Below are 16,980 nucleotides of genomic sequence, written 5' to 3' on the forward strand. Positions count from 1 at the left end.
AATATTCTTCGTATTTCATATTGTATGTACGTATTACGAGGAGAAGTAACATAACGTCTCCGAAAAATCCTCGGTTCACGAGAATAGTAAGTCGGTTATTTTTTAGAAGTGGCCACCCTACAAGAGCAGCTTCTGCTCTGTAAGAGACCGCAACATGCCACCCTCATTGGAGCATTGGTAACTGGCACCGGGTCGGGTCTAGTGCTTCATCGAGGTCATCTTTCAGTGAATGGTTATATTGCAAAGCCAGTAAACAATCAAGGGATGCCTCCCTCTCGGCGAAGGGACTTGTAGTCAGTTAAATTGATAGTTGGTGGAATACCGGGTGATCGAAAAGTCAGTATAAATTTGAAAACTGAATAAATCACGGAAAGAGAGGTACAAATTGACACACATGTTTGGAATGACATGGGGTTTTATTAGAACAAAAAGAATACAAACGTTCAAAAAATATCCGACAGATGGCGCTTCATCTGATCAGAACAGCAATAATTAGTATAACAAAGTAAGACAAAGCACAGATAATGTTCTTCACAGGAAATGCTCAATATGTCCACCATCATTCCTCAACCATAGCTGTAGTCGAGGAATAATGTTGTGAACGGCACTGTAAAGCATTTCCTAAGTTATGATGAGGCATTGGCGTCGATGTTGTCTTTCTGCATCCCTAGAGATGTCGGTCTATCACGATACACTTGCGACTTCAGGTAACCCATAAGCCAAGAATCGCACGGACTGAGGTCTGGGGACATGGGAGGCCAAGCATGACGAAACTGGCGGCTGAGCACACGATCATCACCAAACGACGCGCGCAAGAGATCTTTCACGCGTCTAGCACTATGGGGTGGAGCGCCATCCTGCATAAACATCGTACGTTCCAGCAGGTGTTTATCAGCCAGACTGGGGATGATGCGATTCTGCAACATATCGGCTTACCTATCACCGGTAACGGTAGCAGTTTTGCTGTCCAGCGCCATCTGTCGGACATTTTATGAACTTTGTCTTTCTTTGTTCTAATAAAACCTCATGTCATTCCAAGCACGTGTGATAATTTTTACCTCTCTATCTACATTATTCCGTGGTTTATTAAGTTTTCAAATTTATACTGACTTTTTGATCACCCTGTATATCATCATGGCGAGAATCCACTTTGATAATCCATATGGATATTATATGTTCACATCCTATGTAGTATCGAAATCTCATCGAACAAAATATAGCGCTATAGACAATTTAGGACTGGTAGCAGTCGGTCAAGTGATTCTCCACCACCGACGAAAATCATGGCCATATAGTGGTTTTATGTGATAGTCTGTTGCATGGAATCAGCAAGGTAAGATGGTGAGACGTGACAAAATGGTAGAAAGAAGTTATAGTGCTTATATATGCCCATTCTCACGTCGTGACTAAAGTAACATATATGTTGGTGCATCATGGAGACTGCCAACGTGCGTACAAGAAGTGGTGGATCACTCACAGACATGTAACATTACTTAAGGACAATGGTAATAAAAAAATCATAACCGACGGGGGCTGGAAATGAGACTTTCCTTTGTCAATCACCATCAGTTTCAAACCTGGAAAGAATTGCAGAAGTCAATGAATGTAGGTCCATCGCGATCATTTTCCGAGTGAACACTGCACTGGGAAGAGCATGCAGTGGTCATTTGCAGTCTGATACCTAGCAAATGTACATTGCTAACAGGGGCACACATGGTCGCACGTCTTCAATGGGCCAAACAGAGCACAAATAAATAGTTTTATTTAAATTTTAATGGTAGTATATCTTTAGAAAGAAACATAAAACATCAGTTAATACTAATAAGTAATACTAATCAGTAGAAATTAATTAGGAAATATCTGCAACCAGCCACAAATTATCCATATAATTTTTCACATTTTTAACTGCTATTAATTTGAAAACAAAATAAGATAACATCAACTACATTAAAATCACAAACTTTTTTCCTTACTTTCAGTTCTGCAAACTTTTTAACACATCTTTCAAATTTGCTTGACCATTAATTTCATGGACAATTTCCTAAAAGGCCAAACCATTAAGAAGATTTTGTGTAGTAGTCAAATGTAAAAAGTTCTTTATTACTTTTAACTAAGAGAAACTGCTTTCACCACTAGTTACCGTTATTGATATTTTTAGCAATATTCCTAAAGTAATAGTAATATTTGGACAAAATTTGTCTTATAATTAAGCTCAATACATTGCTTAGGCTTTCTTTTTTGCCCAAAATCCAGATACTGCTGAAATTTCCAATGCTAATTCTACTCCATTTATGACAAAAGAATACCATCAGTTACAATATATTCTAAATTTTACGGTGTCTTAGTATCATTTCTTTGAATGTCGTGTTTAATTCATATACTGTATGTTGTATAAAAATTAATGTCATTACTAGGTTGTTCAGTGCTTGATCAATTATAAAATAAAAAACCGGAATTTATATTGTTTTTTGGATGTTAATGGGTACATCTCATGCTTCGTATAAGAAGTTCCTTTTTGTTCTCCTAACGTGGTTTCGTGTAATGGCTACTCCAAAATTAGCTTCCACATCAATTTCGATAGGAACTACTTTTGCAGTAATAACAGTTTCATCGAAGGACGAATCCGGCAGAAAATTTATAAAAAATGTTTTGTAGTTCTGTAAAAGATCAAGTGCAAAGGCTAGACAAAAATCTTGTCGCCGAAGTGGCGTCAAATCGAAAGACTTGCACCCAGCGAACGGTCTACCCGATAGGAGGCCCTAGTCACACAACATTTAAATTTTAATTTGGTTCTTGAAGTAAAGGAATTTAGTATATTGCGGCAATAACTAATGAATACAAAAACTTAAACATTTTAATACAACTTAATAAACCCAAGTTCTCCGGTCTTCTTCAATTATTTACTTCTTGGTTTTCGTAAAAGCTTAGCAAGGTGTCGTATACACATCCCAAATGGAAACTCAAAACTTTTAAAGGCTCTATCGTGTCCTTCCATCTAGAGTCACTCGGTGGTTGCAGAGATAACCTTGTACATATTTTAAAAGTATTGTCCATCGAAAATAGACGCCGAAAAAAAAAAAATATTTTTTGGACAATGTTGAAGAAATCATTGGCTTCCAAGGTTTCTTTTTCCACATCATTAACAAGATTGAGGAAGTGGCTACTACGTGGAGCATAGAAGCTCAGCAATTATATTAATTAGTTTTAGGCTGCACCCCTGCTTCATTGACACCGGTATTGGCCTTTTACTTCTCCAATAATAATATCCGATATTTGTTTACCTATGGATCTTTCGAGCGGTGATAAGCCTAGAAAGCTTTGACTGATTTTAACTGCAACATCAGCCTAAAATTTATTGATTGAAATACATAGTATCGCTCAAAAGTATTTTGTAGTTAAACTAGTAGGCTGGTATGTGTGTTTATCTACACGCAGGATCGAAACAAACCGGTTGCTCGGACAGAAGACTGTTTGACTTCCCCGCGGTTACATGTATTGCTCCCTGAATGCAGGTAGGCAGAAACTTGAGTCGTGAACAGTGTTTCCAAGTAGATCATACTTATTTTGTAGAACAGAAAGACTGAAGGAACCTAACTAAGAAAAGCAAATTTAATTCTAACATTTTTATTTATTTATAGTAAGGCGTAAAATAATGAAAATTTAGTACACTTTAGACAAGCTATCTTAACAACACTGAGTCAAGGTAAAACTCAATCCTTCGTTGCGAAGGTGCTTAGTCATCTCACAACAGCTTGTGAGTATCTGGATCCTTCTTCAGGAAAAAAGAAAGACGATAAATAACAATGCACGAAGTGATCGATTCAGAATAATCACCCAAAACGAAGACAGGGTCATCCGAAGGCAATCAATCGCTGATTCCAAAACATCAGCCCCGGTAGTACGTGGTGATCTACAGGTAAAACACGGGGTGAATTTCCATGTTTCGAATGTTAAACGTTGCCTAACAGCTACAGGTTTGAGTGACAGGCGACCTTCTCGAAAACCTATGATGAGTGCGAAAAGTAGGAAGGCCATACTACAGTTTCCTAAGAGGTACGCTTCATGGACCTCAGAAACAAGTTTAATCTCTTCTCCTCCGAAGGATACAGTACGTTCGACGGTGAAAAACAAGAGGAATAACAGAAAGTACAACGTACCCACCGTGAAGCGCGGAGGAGGAAGTATCATGGTGTGGGGTTGTTTCTCACGAAGTGGTGTAGGTCCTGTTGTCGAAATTCATGGCGTAATGAATGGTCTGAGGAGACGTGAAATATTAACGGACCACATGATAGTTCACGGAAGACGAAATATGGCTCGTAACCAGCAATTCCAGCATGACAATGGTCCGAAGCACAGTTCTGGCAATGTGAAGACAGTTCTGACGCGACGCAAAGTAAAGGTATTCCAATGACCAAACCAAAATCCAGACTTAAGCCGTAGAACATATTTCCGCGAACTGAAAAGACGTCTTCGCCAACAAAATTACGCCACCAAAGAGTATTTCTACAAAGAATTGTGTGGGTAATGGAAGAAGATCCCTCAGCCGCGACTGGTCAAACTCGCGAATTCTATGCAGTCCAGGTGTGCTGCTGCAATACACGAAAACTGTTATGCTACCAAGTATTAAACCAAGAACAGCATGGGTAAGATTTCATTATTGTTTTTCTTCTGCTTAGTTTTGACAAAATACTTTTGAGCTTATGTAATTTGTTCATTTGTGTTTTATCATTGATGCAAAAATTGTAAAATCTATCTAAGAAAACAGAGTACACATTATAAAGTTTGATAATTAAGTTCTTTCATTTAAATGTTCTCCCAAAGAATTTGTTTTCCGAATCAATTGTCTCTACAAAATACTTCTGAGCGATACTGTATTTAACTGCAAGTGTCATCTGCTCTACCTTACTAATGTCACGAGTGCAATTCAGAATTCTGGAAAGATACTTGACTTTGTTTTATTTCATGAATAATATGAAACCTTACACTTTGATGCAGCAATTCTATTATCTTGTACATTTGTCATGAGACAGTGAGCTATAATCTCTTCTTTCCCTAGAAATCTACCGACGTGCTCTCCCATAATGGGACCAAATTTAGATAGCAACTCAATTTTTTTTTTAAAAAAGTGTCGTTACTATAGTAAAACAACGTTTCGCTTGTATCCTAAAAAGCCAGACCATTTTTACCAAGTATTTCGGTAATTGCTACGATTCTTAGAAGCACCACGTTCTATCGATTTGTTTCGGCATTAATAATTCTTTGAGTGGCCATATCTGTAGTCTTACAACACTAACTTTTTCGTCATTTCTAGCCATGATTTTTGGGCCTGAATGTCATTTTTGAAAATCTCATGGTCTTTTAGAGTTTTCGTCGACGTGATTCCAACTTTTAAAACCATCCTTTGAAAGAGAACTAACAATACAGACGAAAATTTTACTACAAAAACGTAAACGCGCTTTGTGGAAGAGAGTACACTATCCAGTATCGTAAAACTTGCTGTCTATTGCTTATAAAAAGTTTATAGTTGTCATTGGAAGAAAATCCGCTATTATGTAATGGTTTATGCGGACCATGTCTTACTAAAAAACTTATTTCGACGTATATTAAAATTCTTGGCCACAATGCTGATTAGTACTGGACGTTCGTAGAACGCTTTCTGTGGGTGTCACGTTGGTGGGAGTTTTTTCAGTGACTTCCTCTGACGACGATAGAGTCAGAGTGTCGTCAGTTCCAACTGATTTTGGAACTTAGTAAATTTGTTTATCATTATCATCCTTTGTGATTCCGTAAAATCTTTTACAACCGTACATGGTGTTGGAGTCTCAGAGTCATCGCTCCTTTTGGTACAAGTGTGGATACAGCTTTTGTAACGCGCCAGTTTCGGTTTCCTTTTCCAGTCTTCGTTTTTCACACTGGTAGCCAGACAGTTTTTTTGACCGCTAGACAGTCTGGGAAAAGCGTGCACATCACTAAAATTAAACAATGTGAACTTTAGAAAACACAAAAATAAAGATTTACGTTTGTTCTAAATAAGATAAAACCCTAATTAATATAACTTCAAAGTTATATTCTGTCAATTTGCTTAACATTTTTTTTTATAGTCTACCCAATATATGTTTCATATCCTGTGAATGTGAAGGAAGTTTAGTATTATATATAATGTATTTTTAATAACAAATATTTCAACAAATTACAGTTCTTCTTCCTCCTTCGTTTTACCATCTTTGGGGTACGCTGGATCAATCATTTCTTTGTGCGTTATTCTTTTCTTAGGGCCAGTATTTCTTCATTCTTTCTGATCTTCTTTTCCTCTCTTCTTCCGTGATGAAGGGTTTGGACTTTTGTGTAGAGTTGTCTTGGAACCTTATGTTTTCATCTTTAGTAATTAATTTAGCTGTTCGATCGATAAGTGAATTTTCTGAAATCTTTAATTCTACTAGGTCTTTCTCAGTTTCTGTAAACCAGTTTGGTTTCGTTTAGTGATTTCGAAAAAAGTCATAGATTTGTTTTGTTAATCTGATGGAATTCATTCTGAGAAGATGAACATAAAAATTTGTCCTCTTTTTCGCATAATATCTGAAAGTTTTTCAGTTTTCTTGTAGAGAGTTTCATTTTTTATGTATATAATCTTATTGTCTTGAAGTTTTGGTCCTATGATTTTTCTTAAAATTTTTCTTTTCTTTACCTCAAGTTTCTCCATTTGGCCTTTGAAATTCATGATATTAAAAATAATTTTACGAATTTGGTTTTAAGATTTCATTCAGTTCATTCATTTATATATATTATTATGAAACGCGTTTCATCCAAGCAATGAACTTAAAAATGTCTTATATTAGTGATTCAAAAAATCATCTTCATAAAGCAAAAATATCAATAATTATACGTGCAGATTACATTCTGATTTTATACAATATTTTGTTATTCAATAGACTGCCTTTTCGGATAAATTAAACCCTTATTTCAATTAAAAATGGTGTCATTGTTGCGATTGCTTAATCGATGTACGACATACTAGTTATGTCAGTCTAAACAACAGCTTGATGATAGCTGTGTTTACCTTTATAAGACCGGATAAGCGCGAGTAGGAGTTGCGTTCTGAGGCTTCCGTACCGCATCGGGCGCACGGCTGCCGCTCGTTGTATGACCTATTGTTAGGCGAGCCACTTAACAATAGGTCATACATCCACCGCAACGGTGTCTCGGAGTGAGCGAAGAATCTTCGCCGCGTCAGGAAGTGGAGAAGATCTAACGGAAGCTCTCTATCGCGCATCAACAGGCGGCGCAGCGAGAGGTCCTAATAACAAAAGTAGCGATGCGAAACCACTCACATGACTATAGTTTACATTTTATGTTTTTAAGATTTTTGTGTTATTGGGTATTTAACACTTACAGCCAAAATGACGCTCCTACATTTTGGCGCCCCAGGCTAGAGCGGGCCCTGGTGCACCAACCGCCCAAGTAGCCGTTTAATCCTTAGTGCATGAAGGGTGAAGCTCAGGCCTAAAGTGGTCCTGTGATGTTTTTGGAGTGTTTTTCGTACCACGACTTGCGACCGACCATTCGGACTGCCGTGAACATGAATCAAAAAGAGTATTGCAATGTTATCAGTGATCAAACGCTGCCCTTTTCTCTACTTCTCTAGTTTTCTCTCGTCTTCCAAGTAGACAACAGCAGCCTTCACTGGGCTGCATCGCACGCGTTCGTGATTTGATGAACACTCACCTTGACGCACGCGCTAAATCATGCGATCTTATTTCGTCAGAAAATGCCTGAGTCCTTGAACAGCAGATGAACAACATCGCCGTATTTTGGTAGTTCTACGGAATCTAATCGCCAACGACTCGCTTCAGCTGAAGCAACATGTGGAGCCTCTTCCTCGCCGAATTGAGACCATTGTTAAGCAATCTCCGGGGTATGACTAACTTCGACTAATTTTTTTTATACTGGGTGCTTGCGCTAACAGAAAAAGTCTACATAATTCTATATCTCTGGTTCAAAAAAGTAAAAGCTGTTCTCTCTTCCCTTATCTAGGGACAACACCACGAGCAATCGAAGTTTCCTATTCGTTAATATGAATATGTCATTGCGTACCCTGTCACATGACGCAGGGTGACAATTATTGAACTTTATGAAATAAAATCGTTGTAACTTCTGAACGGTTTGCGTTAGGACGTTCAAACTGTAAAGTTGACAGCGGGGGATGATGGAAATTAGTATGCGAATGTATGGTATAGGGACGAAGCCCGCTTTCATTTGGATGCGTTCGTCAATAAGCAAAACTGGCGCATTTGGGGGACTGAGAATCCGCATTGAGCGATCGAGAAGTCTCTTCACCCTCAACGAGTGACCGTGTGGTGTGCAATGTCTAGTCACTGAATAAACGGTGCGATATTTATTAATGGCACGGTGACTACCCTACAATACGAAAGGTTTTGGAAGATGATTTGATCTCCATTACCCAAAGTGACACTGATTTCGACAAGATGGGCTTCATGCAAGACGGAGATTGACCCCATCGAAGGAGGAAAGTGTTTGATGTTCACTGGCGATTGGCCGCCGTATTCTCTGGATCTGAATGCATGCGACTCCTTTCTGTGGGACTATATTAAAGAAAATGTGTACAAAAATAACCCCAAAATCATTGCTGAGCTAAAAACAGCCATTCAGAAGGTCATCGGCAGCATCGATGTTCCGACACTTCAGCGCGTCAAGCAGGATTTCGCTATTCGTCTGCACCACATCATCGCCAATGATGGTAGGCATATCGAATATGTCCTAACCGAAAAGCGAATATCTGTAGTGAAGTTTACATGTTGTATAAAGTGTGTGCACGCCGTAGTTTGTAACTAATTTACGTTTTTTTCATAGACTTCAATATTTGTCACCTGTAAGTGTTCAAAGGCGAATGCACAGACTATTTTAGCTGTTCATTATAAAGACAGATACTTTATGCACGGTTCGTTTCTTGTGAATGTTATAATCTCCCTTATTTCTTTTAAATAAAGGGCTTTTTGGAGTAGGATGAGTGTAATAATGTAAACACCAATTCTTACCAATTTTGTTCAACGAAAACCTCTTGTATTATGTAGTAGGAAAAGGACTAGTACAAGATCAACTGAAATGTATCATCCAGCGCGGTGAGAAAACCCTGACTGAATATCGCTTACTGATTACAGTGAAAGTTGGAGGATAGTCGTTGAATTGTGTAAGTACAATGTACCTACTATTATATCAGTTTTCTTCTCGTGGCAACAACTGGAAATTATTTGAAATTATTTGTGCTATAGCAGTATTATCTCGCGTGTATAATACAATGCCACGATTCCCCCCGCGAATTATTCTTTCAATCAATTAAATATCGTGGCGCCTCTTTGCACGGGGTAAGGAAGATAAAGTGGAACAGTAGAAAATTATCTTTTCTTCCGTTACTCTGTTTCCAATTTATCTGGGAATACAAAATTCTAATTTGATTAACAAATAAAGAATTAACAGAATTGCTTTTAACATAGCTCCAAGCAGGCTTTCGTATACAGTTCTAGATACGTTTGATTTTAGTATCTTTTCCGCAATAATTTTCAAATGCTTATGCCTCTTGTAGTGGCTGAGCTCTTCACGAAAGCGTGTAATTCAACGAGCTACAGACCGAATAACGCAAAACTGTACACTCTGGGGTCGTTTCGTCTCCGTAAAGAGGAGGATAATTGATGGTCCAAAGGGTAAAAATACTTCTTTACCTGACTCCAGATCGCAGAGGACAATACTTTAAAATAAATCATAAAAACATGAAATCTGCTACGCTGGGGGCGTTGAAACGGAACAAATACGACAACCTCCACAAGTGGCGTTTAATTGTTGTAGCGATCACTGTTACTTGCTAGCTACGCCTCACAGAATGAAAATGTGTGGAAGGATTCTCGTCCGTACAGAACCGTCTACTTTCCAAAAACATTCTGAGTTACTTCCTCAGGAACTGTGGCTGGCTTAGAGTCCTTAACGTTTAGTATAGACTACGTGTCGCATTAAATACCTCTTATACAAAAAAAGCTTTGATTTCAGATTATTTTACTAAAGTTAATTAAGATAGTAGCCATTTGGTAATAAATTTCTCAATAAAGCTGCTGCTGCCTTAATTCTCTTTTCTAGACATCTTCACTCATCAAACTCTCTGGAAGAAATCTAGATAGATTATTTGTTTCCTTACAATTTGGAATGGTGCTACCCTCGAATTTAATGAATGTTGTGCAGACGACGCATTTCTACTGTCTCATGATCCGGCACGGTGTTGTTTTTTTCTATCTGGCAGTTACCCTTTAAGTATTATGCAGGAAATTGTGTGTTACAATACACGGCTTTACTAGAAAATCATCTTTGGCTCCATTTCTACGGTTGTTGCCATGCAAGTTTTTGTAGGTTTTACTGTGCTTTTACAATTTATAACAGGTCGTGTTACATTCGTTCTATGTGAAGATAAAGTCTTTTTTCTTTAGCTTCAAACCGTAACCGGTTTTTATTTAAGGATTAGGAAACAACAGGTTATGCGCACAGTCCACCCATTTCGCCAGTATTATGCAAAGAAAAAGGTTTATTTGAAGCAAAGAAAGCTGCATATGTCTCCGTTACGCCAAGAAAGTTCATTTCAAGAGAAAGATGTAGAACACCGACAGCATAAGTTCATTCAGTGCTAATACGTTGCCATTAAACAATAAAGAAAAGTAAGAAATAATTGCAACACGTGGCAGTTTGCGACAAAAACTTACTTGAAACACGAAAAATTGTGGCAGTGCTTAACGGGGGAGATCAGAAGATTTACATGAGTACTGCGATGACTAAAATATGTAATATTGTGAGCTGACCCTACTGTTTATGTGCATCTAGAGAAAATTTCAACTATGAAAGAAACGCGGGAGAAATTAAATCCACGAGAATTGAGGACTTCACCGAATAACATGATTGCCGAGACACTCTTAACAACTGGAGAACTGTTTGTCTATGTAGGAAGGGAAACTCTCCAAAGCACTCCCCCCCTCAGATTTATTGGTAAGATCAGCGCCAAATAAACTGAATGATCTTAACTTGAGCAGGATGTATTTTACTAGTAGAGCTGCCTTATCAGTACAAACCAGTGCTAATAACTTTAGAGAACTCCGGCACGCCGATAAAAATAGATTCCGTTAAAAATAATTTACCGCATAAAGTAAAGATGATGCTCGCAGCAGTTCGGTTTTCAAATGATGCAGCTCTTCAGCCAAATAAAACGGACAACCACATTAACACACAGTACATTCCCAGAAGTTTGAGATGTTAGAGTTGCACAAATATGGGCGCACAGAGAAGAATCGTCGCAATAAAAACAACACAGTAGGAAAATCTTACGCCAAATAAACAAGTTATAAGACATTCTTAGAGACACAAGCGTGTAGATTTTGGTACATCAGCAGTCGTGTCGAAGCACTCAAGTGATTTGAATTTCACCAAGTCTCATATTTAGTGGTAAGGTGGCCGAATGGATAGCCCATCAAAAACTGAACACAGATCAGGCATGAAAACAGGAAGAAGGTGTACTGAACTGAAAAAAAATGAACGGTCCAAGAACAAGATGTGCAATAAATAAGAGGCTGAAACAGAAAGTGCAATAAGTAGGATGCTGAAACAGCAACGGCGTCTTTGGTTAGGTGGACTTGGTGTTGCACTGCCAAGCGGGCGAGTCGTTTTCAAAATACCCTCGTGCCAATTTTTTGTCATAACATTATGAAATGTCTTTCCGCTCATTGAAATTTTTTTCTCGTTCTGTAGTCTTGGCAGTTGTCATACTATGCGTTGGTTATAGAATATGAGTCATGTGGTAAGAATAACCGTTGTAAATTGTCGAAGCTGTGTTGGGAAAGTAACAGAGTTCCAAGCGCTAATAGAAAGCACTCATGCTCAAATCGTTACAGGCACTGAAAGTGGCTAAAGCCGGAGATAAGTTGAGCTGAAATTTTTGCGAAGAACCTAACGGTGTTCCGAAAGGATAGGATAAACGCAGTTGGCCGTGGCGTGTTTGTTGCTGTTAGAAATAGTTTATCTAGCTGCGAAACCGAAGGAGATAGTTCCTGTGAGGTAGTATGGCCAGAGGTCATTCTCGGCAACCTGACTAACATAATAATTGGATCCTTTTAACGATCTCCCAACTCAGATGATACAATTACTGAAAGGTTCAGAGAAAAATTGAGTTTAATTGCAAACACGTACGCGACCCATACAATTATAATTAATCGTGATTTTAATTTACCCTTGATTCGTTTGCAAAAATACATGTTTAAACCTGGAGGTACGCATAAAACATTATCCTAAATTACGCTAAACACATTCTCTGAAAATTATTTCGAGCCCACGCGAATACCGAGCGAGGTGCCGCAGTGGCTAGCACACTGGACTCGTAGCCGAGAGGACGACGGCTCAAACTCGTGTCCGGACATCCTGATTTAGGTTTTCGGTGATTTTCCTAAATCACTCCAGGTAAATGCCGGGATGGTTCCTCTGAAGGGGCACGGCTGACTTCCTTCCCCATCCTTCCCTAATCCGATGGGACAGATGACCTAGCTGTTTGATCCCCTCCCCGAATCAGCCAACCAACCAATCCAAGCAAATAGTAAACGGTCCACTTGACCTCCTAGCAACAAACAATCGTGAGCTAATAAAGGGCATCAAAATGGATGCTGGGATTAGGGAACACAGGGTTGTCGTAGCGATTTGAATTCTGTAAGCCCCAAACCCACCAAAAACAAATGACAAATATGCCTATTCAAAAAAGCAGATAAAAATTCACTTGACGCCTTCTTGAAAGACAATCTCCACACCTTCCAAATTAACATTATAAGTGTTGGTTTGAATTCAAAGAAAGAGCATGACAGCAATTGAGAGATTTATTCCAAATAAATTAACGAACGACGGAGCTGATCCCCCTTGGTACACAAAATGGGTCAAACACTGTTGCAGAAAACTTTATCTCGAAACCCTGCAGAAAGTGCAAAGAGATTCTTATCGTATGAAAGGTATGCTAGCGGTGAGACACAGGAAATGCCTTCTCTGTGCGGTAGCAATGGAAATATTATCGACGACATTGCTGCGTAACCAGAGTTACTAAACACAGCCATACAAAATTCCTTCAGCAAAGAAGACGAAGAAAATATTCCAGAATTCGAATCAAGAGCAGCTACCATCATCAGTAACTTCGAAGTAAATATCCTCGTAGTACTGGAGCAGCTTAAATCACTTAATAAAAGTAAATCTTTCGTTCCAGATTGTATACCAATTAGGTTCCTTTCAGAGTAGGCTGATGCAATAGCTCCATACTTAACATTCATACACAACTGCTTGCTTGTCGAAATATCCGTACCCAAGGACTGGAGAGTTGCACAGGTCACACCAGTATTCAGGAAACGCAGTAGTAGTAGTCCACAAAATTAAAAGCTCATATCATTAACGACGATTTGCAGCACTATTTTGGAACATATAACGTGTTCGAACATTATGAATTACACCGAAAATAGCGGTCTATTGCCACACAGTCAACACGGATTTAGGAAACATCGTTCTTGTGAAACACAACTAGCTCTTTACTCATACGAAGTGTTGGGTGCTGTTGACAAGCGATTTCAAATTGATTCCGTATTTCCAGATTTCCATAAGGCTTTTGATACTGTAGCACGCAAGCGACTTGTAGTAAAATTGCATTCTTATGGAATATCGTCTCTGTTATGCAACAGGATTCGTGATTTCCTGTCAGAGAGGTCACAGTTCGTAGGAATTGCCGCAAAATCATCAGGGAAAACAATTTCTGGCGTTCCCCAAGGTAGAGTTATAAGTCCTCTGCTGTTTCCTATGTATATAAATGATTTAGGAGACGATCTGAGCAGCCGTCTTAGGTTGTTTGCAGATGAAGCTGTTGTTTATCATCTAGTAAAGTTACCAGAAGATTGCAAAACGATTTAGAAAAGATATCTGCATGGTGCAAAAATTGGCAATTAACCCTAAATAACGAAGAGTGTGAGATCATCTACATGAGCGGTGAAAGGAATCTGTTAAACTTCGGTTACACGATAAAACACTCAAATCCAGAAACAGTAAATTCAATTAAATACCTAGGAATTGCAATTACGAAAAACTTACATTGGAAACAACACATAAAAAATGTTGTGGGGAGGCAAACCAAAGACTGGGTTTTATTGTCAGAACATTTAGAAAACGCAACATATCTACTGAAGAGTCTGCCTACGCTACCCCTGTCCGTCGTCCTTTGGAAAACCACTACGCGCTCTGGGATCCGTACCAGATAGCATTAACGGAGTACATCGAGGAAGTTCAAAGAATGACAGCACGTTTTGTATTATCATGAAATAGGGGAGAGAGTGTCAAGGACATGATACAGGATTTGGGAGGGATACCATTAAAACAAAGGCGTTTTTTGTTGCGGCGAAAGCTTCTCACAAAATTTCAGTCACCAACTTTCCCCTCCGAATGCGAAAATATTTTATTGCCATCGACCTACATAGGGAGAAACGATCATCATAATAAAATAAGGGAAATCAGGGTCTCACGGAAAGATATAGGTGTTCGTTTTTTCCGCGTGCTGTTCGAGAGTGGAATAATAGGGAATTATTGTAAAGGTGGTTCGATGAACACTCTGCCAGGCACTTAAGTGTGATTTGCAGATTATCCATGCAGATGTAGATGTTAAAATACGTTACCGTCACAAGTAAATGCGATAAATAGTGAGAGCAGGCACATAGACGTCTCGCAGAAATGAAAACAACAAATAAACGGGTGTGAACTATGTTACAATAAAGGAATTCAACAATCAAGACATCTAGAACGGAACTCTATTTCAAAAACGTTAAAAAACTTATGTTTCGACAGAGCACAGAGAAACTGTGCGATTGTGAACCTGTTGCGTTCATTTGTTGCAGCTTATATGACAAACTATTATGTTTCCATAATTTCCTTGAAAGCGATCACATTAACATTCATACGAGCACCCAATAGGACAAGGGGGCATATCTCACTCATTTACCAGTCGAACAAATTAGGTGCGTCGATAAGAGATCTCTATTATATGACACACGTACTGTCACTAATGTGCATGACACACCGGGAGTGTTTTCCGGTGAGAATTAGGCTAACTTGTCACCTTGTCATAAAACGTTTGCAGTTTTCATTCGCAAGTCACTTCCTTTCGGTTGCTAATAGAGTATTTGTGCAGAATCAACAGTCATCATAGGTCCCTACCTCACACCTCACTGTTGCAATCGGACGTTTCACCGCGACGCAGACACAAATTTGAATAAAGCCAACAGTGGGAAAAAATAGCACGAGGTAAGTTCGAACACGGCTCGCCGGCTTGGCAGTCCAACACCGTAAACACGACGTCCTATCTCTATCCGACTGCACGATATTGCACTTTGCGTTCTTGGACCGTTCGATGTTTCCATTTTATTTTATTTTCACTGTCCAGAACACCTTCTTCCTGTTTTCGTGCTTGATTTGTATTCAGTTTTTGACGGGCTGTTCCATGGGGCCTCTTACCACTAAGTTTGAGGAGGGTTCCGATGGGGAGTTTCAGTTGCCGGTTCACAAGTAATCGTGGGTAACGTCGAGAACTTAGCCCTAAAAGGGACAGATTGCACACATATTGAAGCACTAGCAAACAGAGACGAGATGTGTTCTACGTGCCTCAGCTGAGTACACAAAATAATGCGAAAGGACCACTCAGTCATGTTTTATAACAGAGGCTGTCACATTCGTGATGTTACGACGAAATTTATAGCCATAGCATTGTTAATCAACGCAATGGATAAACTGTACGTGTCACAGTATAGAGTCAAAGGGTGTGTCCTTGCCCAATAATGTAACTCAGTAACATAGAAGATTAGGGAAATATACTTAGTTGTGATGGAAGAATTACGAAAAGATTTAATTAGTAGCATCACATATGAAGGAGACGTTGACAATCCATGCGTTATGTACCTAGATGGTTAACAAATTAGACACTACAAGATAGTTAAGGCTTTCGTGGCCACTTGTTGACAAACTGATTCTGTCTCGGGTTCTTTGGCCGACGTTCGCCTGCTGATTTTACTGGCGTTTCGCCAGCACGGGTAGCTAGCTTTGTCAAAACTTTACCCTCTATTGTCAAAACTTTACCTTCCAGAAGCCAATAGGCAGTTTGTCAAATTAGACTTTCTTTGCCGCATTCCACCTCTAGACCTGAAAGTATTCTGAAATTAATACTTACAGATTTGTGGACTCAAAGCAAACCACATCCATAGGGGAGCTATGTATTTTATAATTCTGACTGATGATTATTTGAGAAATTGTTATTGTACACTGTCAGCACCCACGTACCTGAGTTTTGTAGGGTACCAGGTAGGTGTAATGCTCTGACGTCCGACATCTGAGATTATTTGGTAATAAGGCATATGCCCACATACCAAAATATGCCGCTGGGACAAAAACAATAAGTTGAACGCATACTTGTCGGATATTCGAAGGCAGCAAATAATACGGGTTGATCCATGCCGTTCAACAGAGAATTATATTATCTACAATTTTAAGATGAAAAATGAATTGAGTGATGGCACCATTGGCTGGGAAACGTGTCTCGGGGTGTTCGACCGCCTGGCGCCTCTCGACGATTTGCGCATCGATGATAATGCGAGTAAATTATTAGGACAACACAAACACCCAATCCCCGAGCAAAGAAAATCTCCAAACCGGGTGTGGATTGAACCCAGCACCCCGTGATCTATAGACAGCGATGCTCGCCACTAGACCATGAACTGCAGACATTTAAATCATAATGAAAGCCAGGAACATCTGATCATCTGCTTGAACCAAACCAAACATTTATTCCATTTACAGATACGGAGGAAAATCGAACACGATCAGAAGAAGTAGGGCCAGAATTAGAAAAATACTGAGGCAAATGATGACCGAAGGAGC

General features: G+C 39.1%; 1 protein-coding gene across 1 annotated transcript in view; it reads left to right on the forward strand.

Annotated features, from left to right (window-relative positions):
* LOC126301597 (odorant receptor Or2-like) overlaps positions 1 to 16,980 on the forward strand; it is a 73,087-nt gene that overhangs the window by 39,947 nt on the left and 16,160 nt on the right. The window lies entirely within an intron of this gene.

Source organism: Schistocerca gregaria, chromosome 1 (assembly GCF_023897955.1).
Source record: "Schistocerca gregaria isolate iqSchGreg1 chromosome 1, iqSchGreg1.2, whole genome shotgun sequence".
Classification (NCBI taxonomy): domain Eukaryota; kingdom Metazoa; phylum Arthropoda; class Insecta; order Orthoptera; family Acrididae; genus Schistocerca; species Schistocerca gregaria.